Source organism: Mus musculus, chromosome 1, assembly GCF_000001635.26.
Source record: "Mus musculus strain C57BL/6J chromosome 1, GRCm38.p6 C57BL/6J".
Taxonomy (NCBI): domain Eukaryota; kingdom Metazoa; phylum Chordata; class Mammalia; order Rodentia; family Muridae; genus Mus; species Mus musculus.
Genome location: NC_000067.6, coordinates 105,181,746 through 105,197,127, shown reverse-complemented (window position 1 = coordinate 105,197,127; position 15,382 = coordinate 105,181,746).

Genomic DNA, 15,382 nt, shown 5'->3' with positions numbered 1-15,382 from the left:
GTAAAAATCACTTTTCCTTAATATCTCAACATCAGTGGACTCGATTCCCAATAAAAAAGATGTAGACTAACAGACTGTATACATAAACAGGACCCAGCATTTTGCTGCAAATAGGAAACACATCTCAGTGGCAAAGACAGACAGTACCTCAGAGTAAATGGTTGGAAAACAATTTTTCAAGCTAATGGTCCCAAGGAACAAGCTGGACTAGCCATTCTAATATGGAATAAAACAAACTTTCAACCAAACGTTATGAAAAAGGATAAGGAAGAATACTTCATATTCATCAAAGGAAAAATCTACCAAGAAGAACACTCAATTCTGAATATCTATGCTCCAAATGCAAGGACACTCACATTCATAAAAGAAACTTTACTAAAGCTCAAAGCACATATCATACCCCACACAATAATAGCAGGAGACTTCAACACCCCACTCTCAGCAATGGGCAGATCATGGAAACAAAATCTAAACAGAGACAGAGTAAAACTAACAGAAGTTATGAACCAAATAGATCTAACAGATATTTATAGAAAATTTCATCCTAAAACAAAAGAATATACTTTCTTCTCAGCACCTTGTGGTACCTTTTCCAAAACTGACCATATAATTGGTCACAAAACAGGCTTCAACAGATACAAGATCATTGAAATAATCTCATACATCCTATCAGATCACTGTGGACTAAGCCTGGTCTTCAATACAAAAACAATGGAAAGCAAACGTACTCGTGGAAGCTGAGTAACTCTCTACTCAATGATAAATTGGTCAAGGAAGAAATAAAGAAAGAAATTAAGTCGTTTTAGAATTTAATGAACATGAAGCCACAACATATCAAAACTTATGGGACACAATGAAAGCAGTGCTAAGAGGAAAATTCACAGCATTAAGTGCCTCCAAAAAGAAACTGGAGAGAGCTTACATTAGCAGCTTGACAGCACACCTGAAAGCTCTAGAACAAAAAGAAGCAAATACACCCAAGAGGAGTAGATGGCAGGAAACAATCAAACTCAGGGCTGAAATCAACCAAATAGAAACAAAAAGAAGTATACAAAGAATCAACAAAACCAGGAGCTGGTTCTTTGAGAAAATCAACAAGATAGATGAATCCTTAGCCTGACAAACCAGAGGGCACAGAGACAGTATCCAAATTAATAAAATCAGAAATGTAAAGGGATACATAACAACAGAAACCATGGAAGTTCCAAAAAATCATCAGATCCTACTACAAAAACTTATTCTCAACAAAATTGGAAAATCTGGATAAAATGGACAATTGTTTAGACAGATATCAGGTGCCAAAATTAAAACAGGATCAGATAAGCCATTCAAACACTCCCATAACCCCTAAAGAAATACAAGCAATCATTAATAGTCTCCCAACCAAAAAAAAATAAAAAAGCCCAGGACCAGATGGATTTAATGGAGAATTCTATGAGATCTTCAAAGAAGATCTAATACCAATACTCTTCAAACTATTCCACAAAATTGAAACAGAAAGAACACTACCTAATTCATTCTATGAGGCCACAATTACACTCATATCTAAACCACACAAAGACCCAACAAAGAAAGATAACTTCAGACCAATTTCCCTATGAAGATTGATGCAAAAAATACTCAATAAAATTCTTCCCAAACGAATCGAAGAACACATCAAAATGATCATTCACTATGATTAAGTAGGCTTAATCCCAGGAATATGGTGATGGTTCAATATATGGAAAATCATCAATGTAATCACTACATAAACAAACTGAAAGAAAAAAAAAAACATGATCATTTCATTAGATGTTGAAAAACCATTTGACAAAATTCAACATCCCTTCATGTTAAAAGACTTGGAAAGATCAGGAATTCAAGGCCCATACCTAAACACAGTAAAAGCAGTATACAGCAAACCAGTATCCAACATCAAACTAAATGGAGAGAATCTTGAAGCAATCCCACTAAAATCAGGAACTAGACCAGGCTGCCCACTCTCTCCATACCTATTCAATATAGGACTCAACATCCTAGCTGGAGCAATTAGACAACAAAAGGAGGTCAAAGGGATACAAATTGGAAAGGAAGAAGTCAAAATATCACTATTTGCAGATGCTATGATAGTATATATAAGTGACCCCAAAAATTCCCCCAGTGAACTCCTACAGTTGATAAACAACTTCAGCAAAATCACTGGATATAAAATTAACTCAAAAAAAAATCAGTAGCCTTCCTCTCCTCAAAGGACATACAGGTTGAGAAAGAAATTAGGGAACATCACCCTTCACAATATTCACAATCAATATAAAATATCTTGGTGTGACTCTAACCAAACAAGTGAAAGATCTGTATGAAAAGACCTTCAAGTCCCTGAAGAAAGAAATCGACGAAGACCTCAGAAGATGGAAGGATCGTCCATGATCGTAGAATGGCAGAATTAATATAGTAAAAATGGCTATCTTGCCGAAAGCAATCTACAGATTCAATGCAGTCCTCCTCAAAATTCCAACTCAATTCTTCACCGAGTTAGAAAAGGCAATTTGCAAATTCATCTGGAAAAACAAAGAAACAGTGAAAAATAGTGAAAACTATTCTCAACAATAAAAGAATTTCTGGTGGAATCACCATGCTTGACCTCAAGCTGTACTACAGAGTAATAGTCATAAAAAACTGCATGGTATTGGTACAGTAACAGGCAGGTAAATTAATGGAATAGAATTGAAGACCCAGAAATAAACCCACACACCTATGGCCACTTGATCTTTGACAAAGGAGCTAAAACCATCCAGTGGAAAAAAGACAGCATTTTCAACAAATGGTGCTGGTTCAACTGGTGGTCAACACGTACAAGAATATCTGCAAAACACATGGAACTCAAGAAGAACGAAGACCAAAATGTGGACACTTTGCCACTTCTTAGAATTGCAACCAAAACACTCATGGAAGGAGTTAGAGAGACAAAGTTTGGAGCTGAGACAAAAGGATGGACCATCTAGAGCCTGCCATACCCGGGAATCCATCCCATAATCATCCCCCAAACGCTGACACCATTGCACACACTAGCAAGATTTTGCTGAAAGGACCCAGATATAGCTGTCTTTTGTGAGGCTATGCCGGGGCCTAGCAAACACAGAAGTGGATGCTCACAGCCATCTATTGGATGGATCACAGGGCCCCCAATGGAGGAGCTAGAGAAAGTACCCAAGGAGCTAAGGGGGTCTGAAACCCTATAGGTGGAACAACAATATGAACTAACCAGTACCCCCCGGAGCTCGTGTCTCTAGATGCATATGTATCAGAAGATGGCCTAGTCGGCCATCAGTGGAAAGAGAGGCCCATTGGTCATGCAAACTTTATATGCCTCAGTACAGGGGAACGCCAGGGCCAAGAAGTGGGAGTGGAGGGGGAGGGGAGTGGGGGGGGAGGGTTTGGGGGACTTTTGGGATAGCATTGGAAATGTAAATGAAGAAAATACCTAATTAATAAAAAAAAAAGAAAAAAAAGAATACAAATTGATCTCTATATATCTCCCTGTACAGAGCTCAAGTTCAAATTGTTCAAGGACCACCATATAAAACCAGATACACTGAATTCAATAGAAAAGATAGTGGGGAAAAGTTTAACACATGGGCAATGGGGAAAATTTACTGAACAGAACACCAATGGCTTCTGCTGTAAGTTCAAGAATCGACAAATGGGACCTCATAAAATTGCAAAGCCTCCATAAGGCAAAGGACACTGTCAATAGTACAAAATGGAAGACAACTGATTGGGAAAGATCTTTACCAATCCTATATCCAATCGAGGGCTAATATCCAATATATACAAAGAACTCAAGAAGATAGACTCCAGAGAATCAAATAACCCTATTAAATATGGGATACAGAGCTAAACACAGAATTTTCAACTGAGGAATATCAAATGTTTGAGAATCAGATAAAACTGTCACCTGAAAAACTCAGGTGACAGAAGATGTTGGCGCGGATATGGAGAATGTGGAATACTCCTCCAATGCTGGTGGGACTTCAAGCTGATACAACCACTCTGGAAATCAGTTTGGCGGTTCCTCAGAAAATTGGACATAGTACTACCTGAGGACCCAGCTATACCACTCCTGGGCATATACCCAGAAGATGCTCCAACATGTAACAAGGACACATGCTCTACTATGTTCATACCAGCCTTATTTATAATAGCCAGAAGCTGGAAAGAACCCAGATGCCCTTCAACAGAGAAGTGGATACAGAAAATGAAGCTCATTTACACAATCAAGTACTACTCAGCTATTAAAAATGTTGAATTTATAAAATTCTAAGGCAAATAAACAGTACTAGAAAATATCACCCTGAGTGAGGTAACCCAATCACAAAAGGACAGACATGGTATGCATTCTCTGATAAGTGGATATTAGCCCAAAAGCTCGGAATACTCAAGATACAATTCACAGTTCACATGAAGCTCAAGAAGAAGGAAGACCAACGTGTGGGTCCTTTGGTCCTTCTCAGAAAGGGAACACTGTCGTAGAAGTCGGGGGAAGGAAGATAGAATAGGTGTTTCCCAGTGGGGGGAAACAGGGAAGAAGGGGATAATATTTGAAATGTAAATAAAGAAAATAGCCAATTAAAAATGAATTAAAAAAAGAGGAAAGGAAAACATAGTAAAGATCTACAAAAGACATGAATGGTATTTGCATAGCTGTGTAAGTTTATGTATCAAGGCTTTTCATTCAGGAAGAGATACAATATTCTCAGGACAATCATCCCTATTGAGAAGCAAAGATGCCCTAATTCTGTACCCTCTATGAATGTTTCTGGTTGCCAAAGAGAAAACTGTATCTGACTTGGATTATTTAAGAGTTTCCTTTGGAAGTGGAGAGGTTTGTTTTCATAATTTGAGCATAGTATCTGTCTGGGAAAAAGGTTAGTAGTATACTTACAAGAAACATCCTGCTGGGTGATGGTGCACGCCTTTAATCCCAGCACTTGGGAGGCAGAGGCAGGTGGATTTCTGAGTTCGAGGCCAGCTTGGTCTACAGAGTGAGTTCCAGGACAGCCAGAGCTACACAGAAACCCTGTCTCAAAAAAAAAAAAAAAAAAAAAAAAAAAAAAAAAAAAAGAAAAAAAAGAAAAAAAAAGAAAGAAAGAAACATACTTAGAGTAGAGCTATTCCCATGATGGCCAGCAGACAGCCATATAAGATTTCTTAAGACCAGGAAGTATAGGGAAAAAAAGAATATATAGTTTCAAACAAACAAATAAACAAACAAAAACAATGAAACATCCGGGGAGGCTAAAGTACCTTAGTCTGAAATTTTCTAGCACAAAAATCAGATCAGAAGTCAGGAATGCATCTTGAGAGAGTATGAAAGTTTTAGACTTCTCGGGTCATAGAGTCTCCATTGAAAGTACTCTACTCTGATATTTTTATAGGACGTAACTATAGACAATGTATGAAGGAACAGGTTCAAATAAGACTTTGTTTATGGACTCCTAAAATTTTAATTTTCATATAGTTCTCATGTTCATGACATATTACTTCTTAAACTTTTAAAGCATCTGTCAAGTATTATGTTTTATGCTATAACCCAACCTGCACCCTGCTCCCCATACACACACACCAGGATGGAGTAATAATGTGTCTGTCTCCAGGATCCCATAAACTGGTAAAAAAAAACATCAGCCCCAGATCTGCTGTAGTTTGGATATAAAGTGTCCCCCATGGGTTCTCATGTCTGAATACTTGGCCCTCCATCTGGTGGCACTGCTTGGGGAGGTTGTGCAACCTTTAGGAGGTAGGGCAACACTGGAGGAAGTGAGTCACTGGGGGTGGGCCTTGAGGTTTTATAGTCAGACTCACTTCCTCCTGTTCTTCCCTTCCTGACTGGGGACACAACGTGACCAGCCGCCTCAGTCTCCCCACCACAATGGACGGTGTCCTTTCTTAAACAGTAAGGTAAAATAAGCACTCCCTTCCTTTAGCTGCTAGTGTCAAAGAATTAGGAAAAATATCTGGCACAGTAAGACCCCATGTAGTAGGACAAATGTACAAAAAAGAAAAACAAAGACCTTGAAAACCTGTGAAGCTTACATTGTATGAAACCTTGAAAGTAGCATAAAGACTGTGAAGTGAAGGTTTTCCCCTTATTGAGTCTTATTTCCACATTGTACCACATTGTACTTAAGATCATGCTTGTCTACAGCAGCCATTCTCAAAGCAGGGTCCTGAAATAGCATCCCTTGGCAGTTTGTTAGAATTGCATCCTGGTAGATAGGCACTAGTCTTAATTTACGGAATCAGGGATTGGAGGAAATGAACCTGAGTCTTCTTTTGGCAGTGGCGGTTGGGAGGTAGTGGGGAGGTGGGGTGGAGGAGGTGGAAGGATTGTTTGTTTTGTTTTGTCTTGAGACATGATCTCATTATGTAGTCTTGGCTGACCTGGAACTCATTATGAAGACCGGGGGGCAGGGAGGGGAGGATTATAGTTCTGGGATTACAGGTGTTTGCCTCCACATCTGCTCCTTACTAATGCTGTGGACAGTTCTGACAATTTCTCAACTTCGAGAAGCACGGATATAAACCAAGCAAGGTGACTCAGGTCAGAGAAGTAACTCCCCTCTGTCACTCTTCACTGTGACATCCCTGAGGATCAGCCTCAACTTCTTCATTGTAAACAGAGGGTGGGAATAGGAAGGATGGAAAACCACACAGTGCTGAGCCTGTGGCCAATTCTTCAGTACAAAGGGAATAGTGGCAGTGAAATAGAAAAAAAAACATCATTTAGGCTTCTTTTTCTAATGACATGGCTAGAGAAAGGAGAGAGACTAAGGTTTGCAAAGTTCTGCATGATGTCTCCACTGTCTTAGGGTATCTGTGGATGGACACAGAAATACAGAGATAACTTGTGTTTGGAAAGCAAGGAGTGGATAAGCTCTAAAGGTGAACTCATAGTTAGAAACAGAGTATCTTACATGCAGGAAGGCTCCAAACTAGGCAGGAATGTCCAGGTGCCTGGACCAGCTCACAGGCATGCTCTGTATCCTGGACTTTGCTGAGTGGCAGTAGGGAAGTTGTGTGAGGACCCTGAGATGCCACGGTAGAGATGCCAAGTCAGAGGTGCCTGGGGAATTCCAGCTGCTGGAGACTTCTTGGGATCTTGACCTTCTCCCTAAATTTAAGAAAGGAGCTAAGCGAACTGTGCTTTAGTCTTGAGCAACAGAGTATTCTCAGCTGAGCTTGGGTTGCTATGAGGAGTAAGGTGAATGGTGGCACTAAATCTAGTACTTCATAAACTTTGGACTAGTGTAGTGCTTGTTTCTGAGATTGTCAAGATTGTCTATAATGAGAAAAAAATTCCATTTTGTAATAAGACTTTTCAAAAATTTATCTTTATTGCTATTACATTCCTTGTGTGTATGAGTGATGCGCGCACGCACACACACACACACACACACACACACACACAAACACACACACACACAAGCATATGTGATTTCACAGTAGGCATGTGAAATTAACCTTTTGGGAGTTTGTTCTCTCCCTCTACTGAGGGTTCAAGGATTAAAGTCTGGTTATCTAGCTTCCACAGGAAGAGATTTTGCCATCTCTTTGGCCTGAAATAAAGGCTTTGAATGGCAATTTCCACTGATTCTCACTTAAATATGATCATAAAGGGCTGCTTGTGCATGATCTGGAAAGGGCCTCTCATCTGGAGTTAACTCACAGAGCCCCTTACAGATTGCTCTGTGTGTGTGTGTGTGTGTGTGTGTGTGTGTGTGTGTGTGTGTGTGAAGCTTAGTAACTCTAAGTCCAGACTTGGCCCTTGTGTAAAGCTGACTATGTGTTCATTCCATAAAAGGGCATGTGTGTGTGTGTGTATGTGTGTGTGTGTCAAGCTTAGTAACTCTAAGTCCAGAGTTGGCCCTCTTGTAAAGCTGACTATGTGTTCATTCCATAAAAGGGCCTGAGGTTGCATTATCTCAATCCTTGATCATAACCCCACAGGACATGACCCAGGATGGAAAAAACCAACAGATTTCTGAGGGTGGGTGGTGCTGGGCTGCAGAAACACACCCTCTGCTGTGCTCAGATCCCCAGGAGGAAACCTGGCACTGACAACCAGCTTAGCCTGCAAAAGGGTACATTGGGAACAAGGAAGCAGACTGTTAAGGACCTCAAGTGAGGGTGAAATGTAGGTCTGAGGGGATTCCAATGAGAGTCTGGTTTGGGGGCTGAGGTCTTGGCCACCTCAGCCTTCTGGCCTCCTGAGCACAGTGGACAGAGATTTCCTACTTTCTAAGGAAGCCTGAGCCTCAGTGCTATATCCTTCAATATACCATGCAAGATGCACCGACTGTGTGAGGCTGTGGCTAATGAGTCTCATTTCCCCTTTACCCCCCAGGCACTAGGGACAGAGAGTGCATTCTTCTCAGGAGCTCCTTCCTCTGACACTTTCACTCAGAACCCATCAAGGCACATGCCCAGTTGTCACAGGTAGCATGCTGAGCTTCAGAGTAAAATAGACATGAGATCTGGAAACTGTATTTCTCATCAAATGCTTTGAGCTGATTTTTTTCCCCTATCCCTTTTGCGCTACAGTCAGTCCTACAGAATGGAATGTGAATAGTGGAACATTCTTCACAGAGGGAAAAAAATCCCATGACCTGATCCATAGCCACTCACGGCCAAAGCACACAGGGCTCTGGTTGGCTGTGCTGACACAGCAGGTGTGGCCTGCTCTGGGACACTTTAGAAGTCACAGCATGTCCCCTAAAAAAGCCCTTGATGCCCAGATAAGTAACTACTTAAGATTCCTTAGGGTGGAGATCTGGTAGATGTGGCATTGATTGGGTGGGTGTGGTGGTCTTGTGGGCCTAAGCAGGACACAAAGATATTGGATACATACAAGGGTGGGCATCCCTTGCAGATGCCCAGCTGCTGGTGTATGGGAGGTAGCTGCCTGTTACTTCCTTGGCAGTCTCAGAATACAAGAGGTCAGGTAAGGAGAAGGTTGTTCTAAGCTCTCTAACAAAAGGGACCTTGTCCATTTTATTCCTTGTGGAATTTCCTCTGCCCAGAACAGTGTGTGCCTCATGGAAGGTGCCCAAATAGCTGTTGATGGGGGGCAGGCTGTAAACCCTATTTCCAAAAAGAAAGCTGCTTAAAAAGGCGAGTCACTATCAGGATAGTGGTTGGTTCAGCGACCTACTCTGGGAATTCTTTTCCTCTTAGCTCAGACACCTGGCTCTGTTGGTCCTCCACTGAACATTCAGCTCCTCCATGGTAGCCATGCTCCAGCTGGAGAAATGAATCATGTGGCCCTCGCCCTTGCTGAATTCCTCTCCAACTGTACAGTACACCATTCTGACTTTTGCTTCAGGTTCAGACCCATTTAGTTTCCCATAGTTAGAGTTGAATAGATAATAGTGTATACCTTAGGGGCCAGAAACCTGGGCTCAAATCCTGGCTCTCTCACTTCCCAGTAAGACAACCCTAGGCAGGTTATTTATAGGCCTCAGCTTCAGGTGTTTTCATCTGTAGAGATATTAATAGCATCTCCTGTTGTGTTTAGGGAAAAAAGGATGGTTGGTTGTATGCATGGCTTTTCCAGAGGAAAGCCTGGACCAGGTGAGGACTTAGGAGATTTTAATTTTATTGATCAGCCTTTTTCTTCTTTGACCAGAATGTTCCCTTTCCACAGCCTAACTCTCCACAGTTCCCTGGGGTTCAGATCAGCTGTTCAAATCTCCTTTAGACGGACTCAATATAGAATCTTCCCTCTCAGAGGTATCTCTCTCTGCTTCCATGGAAGCCTATTTACATCTGCCTTTGTGTGATGGCCAGCTTCAAGGTCTAATTTCCCCTGACCTGAGAGGCCCTTGGAGCCATGAAAGTGTTTTATTTAATCCCCTTATTTCTAGCACAGATACTATTGTTTGTAATTCTAAGAAGTTGAAGTATTGGCTGGATAAGTGAATGGACAAGGTGATGTTGCATCATTGAATCAGAGAGATGTTATGGACACAATCTGTGCTCTATCATTTAACCAGAGAGATGTTATGGACACAGTCTGTGCTCAGTCAAGTTCAGAGAAAGAAGGAGATGCACTAAACTTGTGGGGTTTGTACAGAGACAATTTGGTGAGCAGCAAAGAAAGTCTACATGTGCCATGGAATACAGTCTGAACGTCTGTAGCTACTTCAAATTTGTATGCCAAAGACTAAGCCTGAAGGTAGCCTTTCACCTATGTGTAAGTGAAGCATCAGAGGGCTAACTCCTCTTTTCACCATGAGAGGACAGAATCAGAAAGTAGGTCCTCAGCAGATATTATTCTACTAGTGCTTAAATGTTGGCCTTTCTACCTTACAGACCTACAATGACAAGCTTCTGTCAATCACATGCTACCTCGTTTATGGTATTTTCTTTGAGAAGATAAGATAACATTGTTATATTATGTACAACTTACCTGAAAAACATACTATTTAACCACATTTCAATGGCATGCATTGAAATCTGTTTTACTCTAAACATAGCTAAAGGTTGGAAGTTGTATGGTGTTCTTAAGGTTTATCTTTTCATAATCTATAGTTTAATACTACCATCTTAGTAGTAATTTGCTAAGAAAACCAGAAGTTTTCTTCAGTAGTATTCTGGGTGTAAAATTTTGGTTGCATTGGCAGAATGAGCCATGTCTGTTGGAACTGTCAACACAAATGTATGGACAGCTTGGCCTTTGTGTGAACAGTGTACGAAGACCTCATCATTGGAATGGCTCAGAGATCTCCCATTGGAGTCTGTGTCTATCTGCTTAAGGACTTTCCCATCATCTAACCACTTAATTGACTCTTGCTGGTAGTTCCTTATAACACCTGCTTCAGTTAAAGGGCAGAAAGCTGGGACAAAGCAGAAGGTCTCAGGTTCTGGTTCCTGCTAGCTTGGAAGGATCTTTGTGCCTCGGAATTGGACCTGACACTTGGCAGTTTCAGTGTAGTGGAGTTATAGAGGGGACTATGCATCTCACTTGTAACAAATGAAAGCTGCCAGACAGCCAGGAACCTGACTCTGTAACAGAAAATGGCCACTGGGATAAGCCAATGAGAAGAGTAGTCCTGGGGAGCCAATGTTTTGGTGATTATGAAAAGCAAGAACACACTGGAGAAATCCAGAGGAGATCAGAATCAGCAAGAGTTGGTTGCTGATAAAATGTGGCAGCAAGCTAAAGGGAACAGTAGAAATGCCCATACTGGAGTGGGGTGGAGTGATGTGCACTGAGAAGCTTAAGAAAGGAGAATCACCTAAGTTCTTGGTCAGCCCAAGCTGCATAGCAAGACTATGCATCAAAAATAAACATCAAAGACAAAACAAAAGAAAGCAATATAACAAGCTCCCAAAATAGGTTCACATTGCTTATCTAGTCACCAACAGCTCAGAGGGATGGATGGGACCATCACTAGGAGCAAAAAGCTATAAAATTGTACCCATAGTGTGTTTAAATTTACTTGGACAATGAGCCATTCTGCTGCCATTCAAATTCAGGGTTCCTGGCTCTGAGTTAGTCCCTTTGCATTTTGCTTCCTGCAGGTAAAGATTTAAAGTCTGGGTGGGAAGAAACAGAGAGAGGCAGAGAGAGAAAGGAGGGCTGAAGTGGCCTGAAGGAAGGATGCAGCAAGGAGCAGGCTGTAACAGATAGAGGAAGGAGGAGCCCAGGAAAGATAGTACCTTCTGCCCTCTGTGGGTGCTGACAGGGGCCCCTCACAGGAAGTGACTCTCTCATCATTGTCATCTCCACCCCATCCCTAAATGTGGGGACAGGTTAGCCTGGGAATGCAGAGTCCCTGTAACTCACTGTCCAGCACACAGACCTTCTTGGGCACTCTTTCCTGTAAGAAGCTTTCTCTTTTATCCCAGACTTCCCCGACTCAGAGAAAAATAAAGGGGTCCTTCAGAATGCCGAGGAGGAGGAGGAGGACAGAGCAGTATGGTATCTGACATGGCTAGCATGTGGGGACGGCTAAGAGTATGAGGTAAAGGGCCCTTTATGGTCATTAACAGCCACCTTATTGGACACAGCCTTCCATCTCAGCATCTTCCTGCCACTTAGATAAATAAGCCACGGAGTAAGATAGACGGGACAGCCTGTGCTCTCCCAGGAACAAAAACTGACACGAATCACTGGCTTTGGCTTCTCTCCTGTGATCTCTTTTGCTCTGAGCAGTCATTTCCAGAACTTTTGGGGGCCTTTTAAGATTGTAGACCCATAGGCCTGGCTTCCTCTGGGTCTGACTTTGCAGGTAAATAAGAGAGGTCAAGCTTCTTTTAGACACTGAATGTATGGCAGGGAAAACTTATTCTTTTGTTTTAGGGTAAGCTACAGGCTGGAATGAAGACGGAATCTTCCCAGCTAATGTCGAATGCTCTTTGCCAATGTGCATGGGTCTCGTTTGGTTGGAGATACCCATCAGATGAGTAATAACTTGCCTTCAGGGCTAGGCCAACTCAGTGCTCCACTAGTGCATTCCCAGTGTTTCCATTTGGCCTCAGACTTTGGCTTCTAAATTGGCCTTGACAGATTTAGAAGGTGCCTTGAAGGCATTCCTGTGCCTGCTGAACAACTTCACTTGGCACAGGGTTCTGGGTGGGATAGATGATAGGCACCATTAAGGTCTACTTGATGAAACTACCCACAGAGAGAAGCTAAATAATGTCTACGATCTGAGGAGCACAGGCAGAATATGATTAGAAGTCGTAGCTGATTTGTGGATCTTATAGTATAAAACCTAGGGAAAAGAGTGGGAACAGTACAGCCCACAGCCATGTCTCTGTTTCAATTCTTCCCGTGAAAAGCTTAGCTGTCTTAAGTATTCCAGGAAGTAGTAACTTTGCTAGATGGGCCATATACAACTTCTCTACAGTTGTCTGAGAATGAGCAAGGAAAACCTATCCTGAAATTGGGCACACAGAAAGAATGGTGATTGGAGGCCAGCATGCTACCCTCAGGAGTCTCAGCAATGGCACTTGGTATGGAAAGCAGATGCACACACGGTTGGATATCAACAGAAAGACCTAGGCACACATACTCACTTGGAAAAACTTCTTATGGACACTTTGAATGGGATGGACACAGGTGCATCTCACTCCTTGAAGTCTCTTTTAGGCATCTCAGGAGTGAGTTGTATATTCATATGAATTATGCAGGGGATAATCTTGTAATACATGACATAGAAGCTTTCTTATTAAGGCTAAATTATGAAATATACAGCTTATTGTAACCCCTTTACAATACATACTCCAGTGGGTGACATTGAGTCCATTTACATTATCACAAAACTATTCAAGGCCACTGAAAACAGCACTTGTTTTGCAAAACTGAGATCCTGAAGTCAATTCCAAAATCCACAGTGGAAGAAACCAACTTCCAAAAGCAGTCCTCTGAATTCCTCTGTACTCTGTAAAAATGCATCATCTAGTATACATCACACACACACACACACACACACACACACACACACACACACACATACATCATCATCATCATCATCATCGGAGGCGGCGGCGGCGGCACCTAACAGCACTTAGGTCAGGAGTGACAGCCATGAGATTGACCTCTCTAGAAGAAGATTATTTTTATTAGAATAATGAAGTGGGGGAGTCCCTCTGAGGGAAAGGAGACTGTGTGCACAGCAAGCTTGAAGGTTTTATAAGGAAATCCATCAACAAAATCCATTATATAAACAAACTCAAAGACAAAAACCACATGATCATCTCCTTAGATGCAGAAAAAGCATTTGACAAGATCCAACATTCATGATAAAAGTCTTGGAAAGATCAGGAATTCAAGGCCCATACCTAAACATGATAAAAGCAATCTACAGCAAACCAGTAGCCAACATCAAAGTAAATGGTGAGAAGCTGGAAACAATCCCACTAAAATCAGGGACTAGACAAGGCTGCCCACTTTCTCCCTACCTTTTCAACATAGTACTTGAAGTATTAGCCAGAGCAATTCGACAACAAAAGGAGATCAAGGGGATACAAATTGGAAAAGATGAAGTCAAAATATCACCTTTTGCAGATGATATGATAGTATATATAAGTGACCCTAAAAATTCCACCAGAGAACACCTAAACCTGATAAACAGCTTCGGTGAAGTAGTTGGATATAAAATTAACTCAAACAAGTCCATGGCCTTTCTCTACACAAAGAATAAACAGGCTGAGAAAGAAATTAGGGAAACAACACCCTTCTCAATAGTCACAAATAATATAAAATATCTTGGCGTGACTCTAACTAGGGAAGTGAAATATCTGTATGATAAGAACTTCAAGTCTCTGAAGAAAGAAATTAAAGAAGATCTCAGAAGATGGAAAGATCTCCCATGCTCATGGATTGGCAGGATCAACATTGTAAAAATGGCTATCTTGCCTAAAGCAATCTACAGATTCAATGCAATCCCCATCAAAATTCCAACTCAATTCTTCAAAGAATTATAAAGATCAATCTGCAAATTCATCTGGAATAACAAAAAACCTAGGATAGCAAAAACTCTTCTCAAGGACAAAAGTACCTCTGGTGGAATCACCATGCCTGACCTAAAGCTTTACTACAGAGCAATTGTGACCAAAACTGCATGGTACTGGTATAGTGACAGACAAGTAGACCAATGGAATAGAACTGAAGACCCAGAAATGAACCCACACACCTATGGTCACTTGATTTTTGACAAGGGAGCTAAAACCATCCAGTGGAAGAAAGACAGCATTTTCAACAAATGGTGCTGGCACAACTGGCGGTTATCGTGTAGAAGAATGTGAATTGATCCATTTCTATCTCCTTGTACTAAGGTCAAATCTAAGTGGATCAAAGAACTTCACATAAAACCAGAGACACTGAAGTTTATAGAGGAGAAAGTGGGGAAAAGCCTTGAAGATATGGGCACAGGGGAAAAATTCCTGAATAGAACAGCAATGGCTTGTGCTGTAAGATGGAGGATTGACAAATGGGACCTCATGAAACTGTAAAACTTCTGCAAGGCAAAAGATACCGTCAATAAGACAAAAAGACCACCAACAGATTGGGAAAGGATCTTTACCTATCCTAAATCAGATAGGGGACTAATATCCAATATATATAAAGAACTCAAGAAGGTGGACTTCAGAAAAATCAAATAACCCCATTAAAAAATGGGGCTCAGAGCTAAACAAAGAATTCTCACCTGAGGAATACTGAATGGCTGAGAAGCACCTGAAAAAATGCTCAGCATCCTTAATCATTAGAGAAATGCAAATCAAAACAACCCTGAGATTCCATCTCACACCAGTCAGAATGGCTAAGATCAAAAATTCAGGTGACAGCAGATGCTGGCGAGGATGTGGAGAAAGAGGAACACTTCTTCATTGTTGG